We start from the raw sequence: 14,236 nt of genomic DNA, 5'->3' as shown, positions 1-14,236 counted from the left end.
CTTATCTATCTTTTTCTACATGTTTGAGCATGTATGGCAGGAAAAGATATGAAAAGCACCCAAATTGGGAAGAAAGAAGTAAAAATTCCACTGTTTGTTGATGACAAAATCCTATACATAGAAAGCCCTGAGAAATCGACATCAAAGCTTCTAGAGCTTATAAATGAGTTCAGCAAAGTCGCAGGTTATAAGGTCAATGCACAGAAATCAGTATCATTTTGATACAACAAAAATGAACAATCAGAGGAAGAAATCAAGAAAAAAATCTGATTTACAAAAGCAAATAAAAAAATACTAGAAATAAAGTTAACTAAAGATACATATGACTTATACACAGAAAACTACACAATGCTGTTAAAGGAAAGTAAAGAAGACTTAAATAAATGGAGGAATATTCCCTGTTCATGGATGAGAAGAAGAAACACCATTAAGATGTCTACCCTACCCAAACTGATCTACAGATTAAATACAATCCCATTGAAAATCAACACAGTATTATTTTTTACCATATTGGAAAAACCTGCTATGAAATTTATTTGAAAGCACAAGAGGCCCTGAATAGTCAAAGACATATTGAAAAAGAAAAATGTAATTGTAGGAATCACACTATCTGATTTTAAAACATAATACAAAGCTACATTGGTCAAAAATGCATGGTATTCATAAAGGATAGAAGGAACAACCAATGGAACTGAATTGAGAGTTCTGAGAAAAATCCTCACATATATAGGTGTCTGATATTTCAGAATGCCACCAATCCCACTGGAAGAGAATGGCCTTTTCAAAAAATGGTGCTTGGAGAACTGGGTATCCATATCCAAAAAAATGAGAGCAGATCACCAGTTTACACCTTATACAAGAACCACCTCAAAATGAATTAAAGATCTAACTATCAGAGTCAAGACCATTAAATATCTTGGAAAATAATTAAATACCTTGGAAGTACCTACATGAACTTATAGTAGGAAATTATTTCATGAATTTCACACCCAAAGTATGAGCAGTGAATGAAAAAATAGAGAAATGGGACTTCCTCAAAACTTCTGGCACATCAAAGGACTTAGTCAAGAAAGTTAAAAGACAGCCTATCCAATGAGAGAATAGATTTGGTAACCATATATCTGATAGGAGGCTAATACCCAGCATATATAATGAAATCCTGTATCTCAAAAATAAAAAGAGAAACAACCCACTTTAAAAATGGGCAAGTTATTTGAACAAACACTTCTCCAAAGAAGAAATAGAAATGGCTAAAAAGCACATGAAAGATGCATTTCATCACTAGCAAGTAGGGAAATGCAAATCAAAACTACAATGAGCTATCATCTTCCCCCATTAAACTGGCAGTTATTAATAAAACAGAGAGCTACAAGTGTTGGAGAGGATGTGGAGGAATGGGAATCCTCATCCACTGCTGTTGGGATTGTAGAACTTTCCAGCCATCATGGAGGACAGTTGAGTAGTTCTGCAAAATCTAACTATGGATCTGCCATATGATCTAGCAATTCCACTGCTGGATACATATTCAGAAAAATTGAAAACCAGGACACAAAAAGATACATGCACACCAATGTTCATAGCAGCATTATTCACTATTGACAAAAGTTGGAATCAACCCAAATGCCCATCAAGAGATGAACAGATAAATAAAATGTGGTATACATACAATGGGATATTATTCAACTGTTAGAAGGAATACAATACTAACACATTGGATAACATGGGCGAATCATGAGGACATTATGCTGAGTGAAGTAAGCCAGGCTTTGAAGGAAATTTTTACATGATCTCTCTGGTATGAATTAAGGAAATCGAGCAGAATCAGAGAGCTGGAGTTTGGAATATAGGTTTACAGGAAATAGAAAAGGAGGTTATGAACCAATGCCCAAATGGGCAAAATCTATGATAAGTTGGAAGTGAGTAGTTACATGGTGAAGGGATATAATGGGGGTGTAGTAATACTACTGGGTTGGATGGTGCAAGTTTGACAGGGGTTAGTTTAGGGAAGTGTGGGTTGGTTAGTCCATGGAACTGAGGTAGGGTTGGGAGGTAGCATGTGAACACTGGGGATTGGCAGGTATGTGGTTGAAACTTCAATGTTGGGAAAGCTCTTTTGGCAATATGACAAGGAAGGGTTACTGGTTTAGGGTGTTAGATGGTGGGTATTTGGGATAGGATGCAACTGGGGCATTATTCTAGAGAATGTGTGCTGATCCTTTTTGTTAAAGTGTGTTATATCAGTGGCTGGAAACCCACATTATGAAGAGAAGGAGTTGGACTTCCATCCTGGGGAGGCCTGATATATTAGCAAACAGAGGGAGTCCCTCAAGAGGAAGGGCAGTTCTTAATAGGGGAGGACAGACCAATGTGTTAAGCCCTCAGTATGTTTGCAAGTAACTTTGTATCTTGTCCTTCAAGGAGTGAAGCCTGATGTTCACCATGGGCCCCAGGGGAGGTGGAGGGAGGAACAGAGTAGATGAAAGAGAGTGGGTATTTAGGGGATAATGGAACTGTTCTGCATGATCTTGCAATGATGGACACAGGCCATGTTGAATTCCATGAAAAAATTATAAGTGTGTGGTCTAGAGTGTAGACCATAATGTAAACCATTGACCATGGTCAGTGGCTATATTTCCATACTTGTACATCATTTGTAACAAATGTACCATCCACATTTAAAATGTTATTGATACGGTAAAGGGGAAAAGGGGGAGGACGTTTGGTATATGGAAGTATCCTGTGTTCTGTATGTGACTTTACTGTGATCTAAAACTTCTTTGAAGACAAAATGAAAAAAAGTAATACCTTGGGGAACAAATGGAAGAAAATATCACTGTACATACAGGACAACAGATATTACAGTGGTGAAAGGCAAAATGTTCAAAGAAATTTTTAAGAATATTTTTCATTTTTTTAATATCCCAAGTTTAATGTTTTATTTTCATTTTGGTTTTTCTAAATCATTACATATTTTATTTCTTATCTTTAAACCAATCATTATTTCATTTTCCTATTAATTGTATTTGGTGGTATTCTTGGCTTAATTTCTGAAGCAGTTTTGGACAATAGAAAGGTTACAGCTATGAAAGGGTAGGATCCTTGTTGTAGGGTGTCAGTGAAGGGGGCTACATGGGAGGAAGTCCTTGTGGGCATACATATAAGGTACATAAATGTGTTCAAATGTTCATGGGGCATTGTCACTGGGGGTGGATATTCATACAATAATCAAAAGTATATTGAATTCCCAACCTGGAGAACTCTGCCACATTTTCTAGTGGAACACCTACAACCTCCCAAGTGCAGGGCAAGGACTAGTGAAGAAAGACGGTCCTTTGATAGGTCCTTAATATTGACCCTTATGCTTATGAGCCCTTGCTGTAGAATTTGCAACTTAGCCTAGTGCTATAGGGTGCCTAAGAATTACCTCCTGACAGCTTCCATGTTGCTCAGATTTGCCCTCTCTCTAAGCCTAAGTCTGCGTAGAAATGCATTACCTTCCCCCAGTGTGGCACATGATTCCCTGGAATGAGCTTCCCTGGCACCAAGGCATGATAACCAAACACCACTGAGCATGCAACTTGAAAAAGACCTTGAATAAATGGGGGAAAAGGTCATGGCAAATGGATTCCTATGGCAAAGAGACAAAAGAGCGAGCCGGGAGTTCATCCCAGAGTTAACGCTTATGCACTTCTTAGCAGGAGCTCATAAACTGTCAAAATAGATAGTACCCCCAAATAGTGGAGTTTCTGATGGCTCTGGAGACATCTAGATCCTATGGTCATGGCAGATAGCTCTGGAGTTGGTGCCTTGCCAATGGGCCCTTCTTTGGAGCTTGTGCTCCTGAGTGTGAAAGAGTTGGACCCAGGTGTGACTTCTCTATACATTCCTGTTTTGTACCTTCTATTTGATCTATACTTGGTGCTGGAGTTGGTAGATGTATGTCCAAGAAACTTGAAGACTGACATGCTACTAAGGCATCAGAAACAGATATCCCTTCAGCACATTATTCTATGTTCCTATCTTACATCAAAAAATGCCAAAAAAAACCCTTGATTAATCTAATTCAAATGAGTCAAACACAAAGGATTCTTTAGATGCTATTTAAAAGTATTAGTAATCTCGCAAACTTTTGAGACATTGCTGCTAAGTATGACTCACTTTGGACAAGATGTAAGTGTTGCCTTACAGTTGAGTCATCACCCACTTACAATGCCAAATTTCAGAATTATAAATTGGGGTAAATTCACAAATTGCATAAACAAACCATGAGTCAGGGAGTTGTGGGCTACTGTGATGTTTTGTGTTTTCCATTGTTCAGTGCTTTGTGTATGAGTTGCTTGATAAGTAACACAAACTATCACAAAAAGCAGTGGCTTCAAACAAGAATAACTATTTTTTGTTCTCAAAATGCATTCAGGTGTTGTGGGGAAAACATCCTCCACAATAGAGTCTCCCCCACTTAAAAACCCTCCCTGAGGATTTTGGGTTTTTGACTCCCAGCTGGAAAATCAGTGCACCAAGCAGCAGCTCACAGGGGGAAAAGTGGGAAATTAAAGGACACAACTTGAGGTGTCATTGAAGTTCACGTTTTTTGGTGGATGTGCTGGTTGTTTCTTCCTGATTCTCCAGTCCGCGCCTGGACTAGCCTGAGGCTCCATGTTTAGGTTCCAAGTAGCTTAAGCTTACTTTAGGGAGTCCCTGAAATTTGTGGCATGTTTTTCTGAGTCAGAGGACATCCCAGGGGCTGGTCCACCTCCTTACAGCTTTCCTGGATCCGTTATCTTTCTCTTTTTCAAAATCCAACAAAGGTGCCTCCTTAATATATTCATTCTTTTGGGTTTTGAGAAACCCTGGGAGTTGTCTTCCAGGCCTGGTGGGATCATGGAAAGAGGTTGTCAAGAAAATCTCTGATCTGGGTGGGGGGCTTCTCTTCCCTTGGCCTTGGGGATCTTTTGGCCCTTTTTCTGGTGGACATATTCTAAGGAGGGGTGTAGATTGCCCTCCTGTTTGAGAAGGGGATGGAATGTAGACTTATTGCTTCTTTGTAAGGAGGATTAGGGAGGTCCTGCTACTGGAGGCTTCTCCCCCTGGACTCCGTACAGGACCCACCATTTGAGTAGTGGCTAGGTGTCCACCATTCCTGCCATGAGCATGACAGTAAGAAGCCCTAGAAGCCACCCTACGTGATTCCAGGTTCAATTCAATTTGGCAGGCCTGGAGTTGTGGCTCTACATCCATGTTGAATCCATCCCCAGTGGAGGGGGGATTGGATTATACTGGCTGCAAATTTGCACCAGCAGCAGCCTGGTGTTCATGGGTAAGGGGTAGAGGGCAACTGCCCAGTGCACTGCTGGACAGGCTCTGATTGGCCCTGATGTTAGTGGTGTTAGTTGCCTGAATTAATGTGTGGAAGAGGGCAAGTGGATGGGGTTGAGAGATGCCTCTTGCCCATACCCTCCAGAGATGTCCTGAAAGAACAGAGGAGGTCAGATGCGAGAGGCAAGGGAAGGTGTGGGCAGGGTTAGGAGGCAGGACAGGTTTGATGGTGAGGAGCAGAGGGAGGGCAGGTGGAATGGACTAGAAGCCAACTGGGGCAGAGATGGAATATCCAGTGGCGGGAGCGATTGGAAAATCAGGAAGATGTGAAAAGAGGTGCAGGTTGAGGGGAACCCAGAAGGAAAGGCTTAGGGGGCTCTCAGGGTGATGTTAAAAGCAGAGATGGGAATGTGGGGGTAGTGCCAGGGAGGATTCCGGAATAAGGGAAATGGCCAATGATGTTGGTGTTGATGGGGTAGCCAGGGTGGAATGGGGGGGAGGGAGGGAAAGGGAGGGAAAGAGGAAGAAAAGGAAAGAACCAGGATGGTGTCTCTAAAAGGAGGGTGGGATTTGCAGACACCACCTGGAGGAAAGTCTCACCCCCAGCAGTGATGCAGGGTCCTCCCACAGTAGGGCAGGTGGTTGTACACCTGGAGGGAAGAGTGAGCCACCAGAGGCAAGACTAAGAGAGGTCCCAGCCAGAGATGTCACAGATGGGTCACTCTGCAGGTGTGGAGGTTGCCTGACATCCAGACACTGGGCCACCAAAGTGGTCACAGAGAGGGCAACGTCCTCCACCTGGTCCCCCTTGGGCAGGCGGTCGTCCCACAGAGGTGGAAAGACCCACGTGTGACAGTTAACAAGAGGGTAACTGGCTTGTCTGGGTTGCTTGCACAGGGAGCTGCAGGAAACAAAGCAGAGGCTTTAGTCAAAGGAAGAAGGGGGCAGGAGCCCTAGCAGGCCTGGCCAGGAAGGGGCTGCAGATGACTCAGTCCCAACTGATTCCTTGCATCCCTGGCTTTCTAGGAGACATTTTACCAAATCCCCATGGCTTTCTTCTGTACAGTTTCTCTCTGTGGTCCCATTTCTTATCCACCCTAGTGTGCCCAGATAGCACAGGCCATGTTCAAGGGGGTGAGCAGGAAAGAAGGAATAGAGATAAATCACCTTTTCTGAGGAGGACTCACACCTGGTGTCCCCATGGCACCTCCCTGGCATGCTCGCCAAGCTGGTTAATTAGGAGATTGGGTTACAAGTGCTGAGGGCAAGAGTAAAACACCTGCGATGGGGCTGCATGCCACAGCCCATCGAATGAGGCTATTGGAGAAATAGATTCTAAGAGCTCCCAGAATGAGGAAATGATTTCGCATGATCAGGAGAAACAATGGAGAGTCTCACACATGTTTAATGCGCAATCTTGTATCAAGGATTTTCACATGAATTGTATCCCTATAAATACCATGTAAATTAAACTGCATAAAAGTTATTTCACAGGTGGAATCTCAGGTTTAGTGCATTTCAACTCTTTGTCCCTAGAAGTCCCCTCAGTTCCTAACTTCCCATCCCTCCTGGATTTGTTTCACGGCATTTCACACCTGCTTATCTCCAGCTCCTTCCCTCTTTCTTTGCAAGGATACATGGAGTATATGAGAGTGTCCCAATGTTTGGTGGTCTTCCTTGTGTTCATGCCCTCTGGGACCTCTCTTCTCTGAGAGGGTCTTTAACAACTGACAGGCTGAGGCTATTAAGGTGACTTGCGCTCTCAAGGATTGAGGGTGTGGTTTACCATTGGAGCAGGTGTGTTGGAAGAGCAGAACATTACCTTTAATTCACCCTTTTTCTCCACTTTCTTGCCTCTGTTCTGACACTGTAAAACCGAAAAAGAAGATACAATCTCATGGGATATAATCTGTCTTTTCAAGGAAACCTTCAGAACCATATCCATGAATAACATATCCTTTGCATTAGTGTGTAAAACATTTTTAGGGAGTTAATTCCATTGATTAGCTTTTCATCTTTGAATACTAAATATTTTCTGGATGAGCTATCAATTGATTTTTAGTCAAGAGTCTTTTTTGAGAACTTTCTTGTCAACAGGACACAGTATCTCAACCCTAGAGGAGAAAGTATGGCCTCAGAAAAAGATGCTGATCCCTCTCATCACAGCTTGGACAAGCACATCTCACTGAGCCTTCCAGAAGCTCAGCACTGCTATGCACATCAGCTTTACCACATTGATCTTCTTGGCCCAGAGATACCTAATGTGGGAGATGGGCAATGAGCAAGTGTTGAGGGACTGTCTTTTGTTGAATACCCTGAACTTCCTAAACCTTACAATCCATACCCACAAAAAATGTGATTTTTAATTTATCCCTGAGCATTCTGCCACACTCACTAGGATGGTGTTTGCAAGGAGAAGCAGAGTGAAGCCACTGAGTCTTAGACAGACTTGATAAAAGGGGAAGCACAAAAGAGTCAGTAGGTGTTTGCCAGAAATAAAACTGACTGCTGATACTGACACGAGCCAATCTGGTCACAATGAGATGTGGGGAGAAAGGTATAAACTGGATGGAAGGGAAAATAAGGCTAGTAGAGACAGGAATTACCTAACATGAGAATTATGGATTGGATCTATGCAGAAATCAAAAAACTAAACCAATTAAGTATTCAAAGATGTGATTCATTTATGTTTGAGATGAAGCCAAAATATCTGATGGGTGAATTGCTCTGTCTCTCTCCCCAGGGCTTCTGCTGTTTTTAAGAAGCTGTCACTATTCCCCTGTATTCTTCTCCTGTGTGTTCACTTCCCAGGCTCCAGCTCAAAACTCCAACATCAAAACTCCAACACCGAAATGTCATTCCCTTCTCTGCAGTATAGTTTCTCTCTGAGTCCCTGCCCATCAAAAGTTCAGGGACCAACATCCTATTGGCATTCCCTAATCAAATCCTTAATCCTAATCAAGTAAAAGCTAAACCTCTGAACCCAATACACTCTAATATGCCTGGAGGTACAGAACAGTTTACAAACTTAATCCAATATCTGTTCTGGGAATTCGTAAACCATATCAAACTGCTACACACCACTCTCTGAATTACAAAAAGACATTACAATATTTTTTTAAAAAGCTTAAATCAGTAGCAATGTTAAGTATAGCATCACATTGCAATAGGTTTCAATAAATTCAGTATGCTTTGGGGCAAAATCTCATCTGCAGTAGCCTTCTGAATTTTAAAAGACCATTTACCTGCTTCCAATACACAAATGGACAAAGGATAAACATTTTCATTACCATAAGGAGAATTTGGGAGGGAAACATGAGATATGGTTCCTCTACAGTTCAGTGGACCTGCATGACATCCTCCACTAGATTTTAAAGTCTAAGGGTCATTGTTAAGATGATGGTTTCTTCTTCTTGGGACCACATGGGGACCCACACTTTCCTTTGGCTTGCCCAATGGCCATTTTCTTGGTTCCATCTTCACCAAGCATCTCGGTGGTGACCAAAGTCCAGACCCAGTCCTCAAAGAGCACTGGGGTGATTGCCATACCTTGCCCAATCATTGGGTTAGAGACTTAACCCCCTTAATACAATGAGATGAAGGCAACATCCTACCTAACCTTTGGCATACCTGCTCAATCCTCTCAGAGCAACGAGTTGACCACTTATGTTCCCTAACCCACGCGGAAGCTTGCACCCCTCTCAGGCCTATTGGGTGCTGAACTTGACTGCCCTAATCCTTGAGAAATGTGCTCCATCTTCTCTGTACCCTGAGGTTGCAAACTTTCCCTGAACATCAGGTGGGAATATCCACTCTTTTCAACATCTGGTTCAAAGTCATCCACTCTGAACACATGAGTGGGGTTCCTTTCTTTGCCCAAGGCAACACCTTAATTCAAGATCTCAGCTTCCATGATTTTTCTCTTAAAACTGTTTCTCCTTCAATCTCTCCTCATCATGTCACTTTTATGCAAGTTGACAGTGTTTTTGTTCATACATCTCTCTCAATAAGCTTGTTGACTTAGCATGCAAAAAGCAGGGGTCCAAGCCATCAGACAGACTTTCCACAAGTCTTTCTGAGATAACTGCATCTTCAATTCTGATTTACAAGTTCTGAGTTTTGTTAAGTCCTCATATGGGGCAGTATAACCTGGGAGCTTGATTTTTAGAGGCTTGGAATTTCCAGTCATTTTCTGGTTTCTTTATGCCCAATAGTTCAGTCCTCAGCTTATGTTGGGCTTCTTCTTTGCTATAAGGTGCAAGGAGAAGCCAAGTTGCATTCTCCCAGTTTACTTTGGAAAGTTCTTCAGCTAAATGTTCAGGTTTGCCTTTTTCAAATAATGTCTTCCATAAAACATCATGAGTTAATCTTCCTGGGTCCTTGGCAACTTTAAAACAAAGTTCACCATACCTCCATTTTCCAAAAATAGTTTCATCATTTACTTCTAAGCCCTCATAAAAAGTCTCTTTAGAGTCTGTATTACTACAAAAGTCTCTTCAAAGCAGTGTGGGTCTTTTCTCCCAAGTATCTCACAATTCATCCAAAACATACCCTTCACCCTTTTATAAAAGTGTTCTAGCATCTTGGTAATTTCAAAAGCACTTCCCCACTCCTCAGTACCAAACTCTGTATTAATCAGCCAAAGGGGTGCTGATGTAAAATACAAGAAATCTGTTGGCTTTCTTGTATGGGTATTTATTTGGGGTAGAAGCTTGCAGTTACTAGCCATGAAGCATAAGTCACTTCCCTCATCAAAGCCTGTTGCCACATGTTGGCAGTGTTCTGGCTGCTTGGGTTCCTCTCTTCCCAGGGCTCTGTTACTCTCCCTATTAATTTGCTGGGCTCTCTCCACAACATCAGCTGTAGACTATCAGGGGAATGGCTCTGTCTCTTTCCTCAGAGCTTCTGCTGTGTCTAAGGAGTAAACTCTATTCCTCTGTGTTCTTCTCCTGTGTGTTCTCTTACCAGGCTTCAAATCAAAACTTCAGTATCAAAACACCAACATCAAAACTCAAACTCCCTTCTCTGCAGTATAGTTTCCAAGGGATGAGGACTCAACATCCTGCTAACATTGCCCAGGATCAAAGCCTTAATCATTGCTTAAGTAAAAATGAAATCTCTGAATTCAATGTACTCTAATATGCCTGGAAGGACAGACCTGTTTACAAACATAGTCCAATATCTATTTTTGGAATTCATAAACCATATCAAACTGCTATGACACATTTTATATGTAATATCCCAAAGTGGCAAATATATATGTAAAGAAAATAGAATAAGCTCACTCATTCACTCATTAACTAAGTGATAGCTATGCTCTTAAGTAAACATATAAAAGTATACAAATATAGAAAGTATACAAATATAGAAAGGGAGACCAAAAAAGATAGAAATACAAACCATCAAAATGACAGAAACCTATCTTACTGTTAACTGCATTATATATATGATGTTATCCTAGGATTTCAAATTATTTAGTAATTGGCATTCTTATGCATCAGTGTCATGTATCAATAAATATTTCACTTTGATGGCTGTTTAGGGCCTGATTCTATGTATCATCCATCAATTTGAAGTGATCCTTTGGTATAGACATGAGATGGTTTTCAATCTTCTTATAATGTAAATACTTGTGTAAGTGGATTTTTAAACATTTATCTTTGTGAAAATATCTTATTTTCTGGATATATATTCCAGATGGTTAATTTATACATTAGGTATTTTGACAAATAATGGCAAGATATTTTATACATCATCAAATAAACAACTGCAAATAGTATCCCAATTTATAGTTGTGGAGACACTTTATTAGTTTGTCAGATTCTTGAAAACACAGTTCAGTATTGTTTTATTTTAATACTAACAAAATATACATGTAAATTTTTTGTAAATTACCTTCTTAGATATTTTTATTTCATAGTTATATTTTTATATAAAAATATATAGTATATAAATATATATTTTTTTATATATAGTTATATTTTAAAAATCATTAAATGCTATAACAAATGCATTATGAGGTAGCATTTAAAATTATTATGTAAGATCATTAAAATAGTTTCCGTCCTGGTTTAACCTGTTTATATCACTCACACTCACACACACACACACACAAACTGTTCTATCATTTCTAGATTTTGTTTTCACTTTTAAGAAATGGTTCCTCCTGAGGTGTTTTGTCTATATTGAAGTGTATTTCGTGATTAGTAAGGAAAGAAACTGTAGTAGTGATGTGCAGAGGGTCGCCACAGTGGCTGCTGATGGTCGGGAGAGGGAAGAAGAGATATGGTGTGGGGGCATTTTCAGGATTAGGAGTTGTCCTAGGTGGTGCTGCAGGGATAGATGCTGGATGTTGTGTGTCCTGTCATGGCCCACTGGGTGGACTGGGGGAGAGTGTGGACTACAATGTGGACCACTGTCTATGTCCTGCAGTGGTTCTCCAGAATGTATTCGCTGGGTGCAGTGGAAGTGCCACACAGATGGAAGAGTTTGTTAATGTGGGAGGGGAGGCATGGGTGGGGTGGGGAGTATATGGGGACCTCAAATTTTTAGAATATAACATTTAAAAGAAAATAAAGAAAAAAATAAATAAAAATAACCAAAAAAATGAAATGTACATCTTTTCATCTAAGGGCAAAAATTATCCAAAGAGTATTTTGAAACTAATTTATAATTTTATCACTAGACATGTGTCATTAGTTGGCAATGTATGGTAAATATCAACTCTCACTTTCTGGATGCCATTTCAACTCTTAAATGTATCTTTTCAATGACATCACTTTTGAGTGTACATTTAGTTCAATTCAACTATATTCTCCCTTACTGATTGTGAATTTTGTGTTCTGTTGTGTTCTGCAATTGACTTTGGATAGAATATGAGTAGGCATCAAGTTTTAGTATTTCAATTAAGGTATACAAATGACATAGCAGACTGCATGGAACATATTTTCTTCCACTTTACTTTTAGGCCACATTTGTCACAGTCAAGTAAATAAATACATATACTTCTTGAGCTTTTGCTGTCCTCAATTCAGGTCTTTGCTCTTCTCCCTAATGTCTTAAAAATATCTTTATAATAATTCATGTTTTCTGGTACAGCTGGTGTTACCATTTTAACCTTTTAAAAAAACATTTTTGAATATGTATTGAAATCTTTTGGGCTCAAAATTTTCCCCATGGGAATGTTCATGATTCTGATTTTAAATTGTGAATGGAATTCTAAATTCAGTTTCCTACTTCATCTTCTGCCAGATTTGGTAATGTTTTACTAACAATGAGTTTGTTTCATTGAGATTTCCAAATCTATTCACACCACTTTTGAAATATCATTTTATCTGTTGAAAAATATTTATGTCTTCTTATTTCTGATGTTGACATTTATGCCTCTCTCTTTGTATTCCTTGATCGGGCAAAACATACCTTTATCAAGTTTATTAATCTTTTCAGTGAATCTATTTTTGCTTCCATTCATCCTGTCTATTCTTTCTCCCATTTCACTAATTTGAGTTTTCTTTTTCCTTATATTTATTTCCTTCGAGTTTAGTTTTCTATCAATGTGGGAAAATTCTTGTGATTTGGCAATTACTTTGCTTTGCTTCTTTGTATCTAAATCATGCATTGTAAGTTAGAAATGTTCCTTCAACTTTTATTTTTGGCAACCAACATATTTTGATAAATAATACTTAAAAATAACTTCCAAAATATTTTCTAAATTCTTTTATAATTCATCTCTGAACTATATGATATTTATGATAATATATTTTAATGTCCAAACATGTTGGGACTTTCAGTTTGCTCATTCATTATTATTAATTTCCATTTGACCATATTTTGAACAGAATCTAACCTGCCTGTGGTTGTGACATTTTATATTTTGTTAATAATTATTTTAAGTTCCATGTATTATGTTTAAAAATCCATTGATGCTTGAAAAAAATTTCTTGTTCAAATCTTCTATATAATTTTAGATTAATTTTAGGTTAATCAGTGAATTGATTAAATTAAAAACATGAAAAATACCATGCAAAAAGTAACAAGAAAAACACAACAAAGCTACTAGACCTAATAGACAACTTGAGAGGGTGCAAGATTCACTCTTATCACTTCTATACACTAGTAATGAGCTGTCTGAGTAGTAAGGCAGACAAAAAAATTTCCTTTACAATAGTCACTAAAAGAATCAAATATTTAGTAATAAACTTAACCAGGGACATAAAGGACCTATATTCAGAAAACTACAAAATGTATCAGAAACCAAAGAACAGAGTAAATGAAAGCACATTCCATGTTCATGTATTGGAAGTCTACATGTGTTAGGATGTCAGTTCTACCTAAACTGATTTACAGAACAATGCATTTATTAAATGAATTGTTTGCCTATGTTTGCATCAAATTGTAGATACCATTCCACTCCACTGATTTAAATGACTAAATTTACATCATGGCATTATCTTGATTACTAAAGTATTAAGTGTAGAAAAGAGATTGTGTTAACTTCAACTTATTTATTTTAAAAAAATTGTGTTGTGCAGATTAGGTCATTTTAATTTTTACATACAGTTTGAAAATATCTTGTCAATTCCCCCAAAAATGCTTCCTGGGATTTTCATTGAGATTGTGTTTAATTATATAAATCCTTTTGAGGTGAATGAGCATTTTGAAAACAATAATTTGATTCATGAATTTTTAGGTCTTCATTTATTTAGATATTCTTTCATTTAATTAGCAATGTTAATAATGTTTATTTTATTGTTATTAAAAGTTTTTGTTAATTTTTTCCTAATGTTTTATGTTTATGCAAATATGAATGCATTTTTAAAATTCCATCTTTCAAAGGCTTGTTGCTAATCTATACAAATTTCATTGTTTTCTGTGTATTAACTTTCTATTCTGCATCCAGTTTTAATGTACATATTTCCTC

Source organism: Dasypus novemcinctus, chromosome 25 (assembly GCF_030445035.2).
Source record: "Dasypus novemcinctus isolate mDasNov1 chromosome 25, mDasNov1.1.hap2, whole genome shotgun sequence".
NCBI lineage: Eukaryota > Metazoa > Chordata > Mammalia > Cingulata > Dasypodidae > Dasypus > Dasypus novemcinctus.
Note: the sequence above shows the minus strand (reverse complement) of the source record.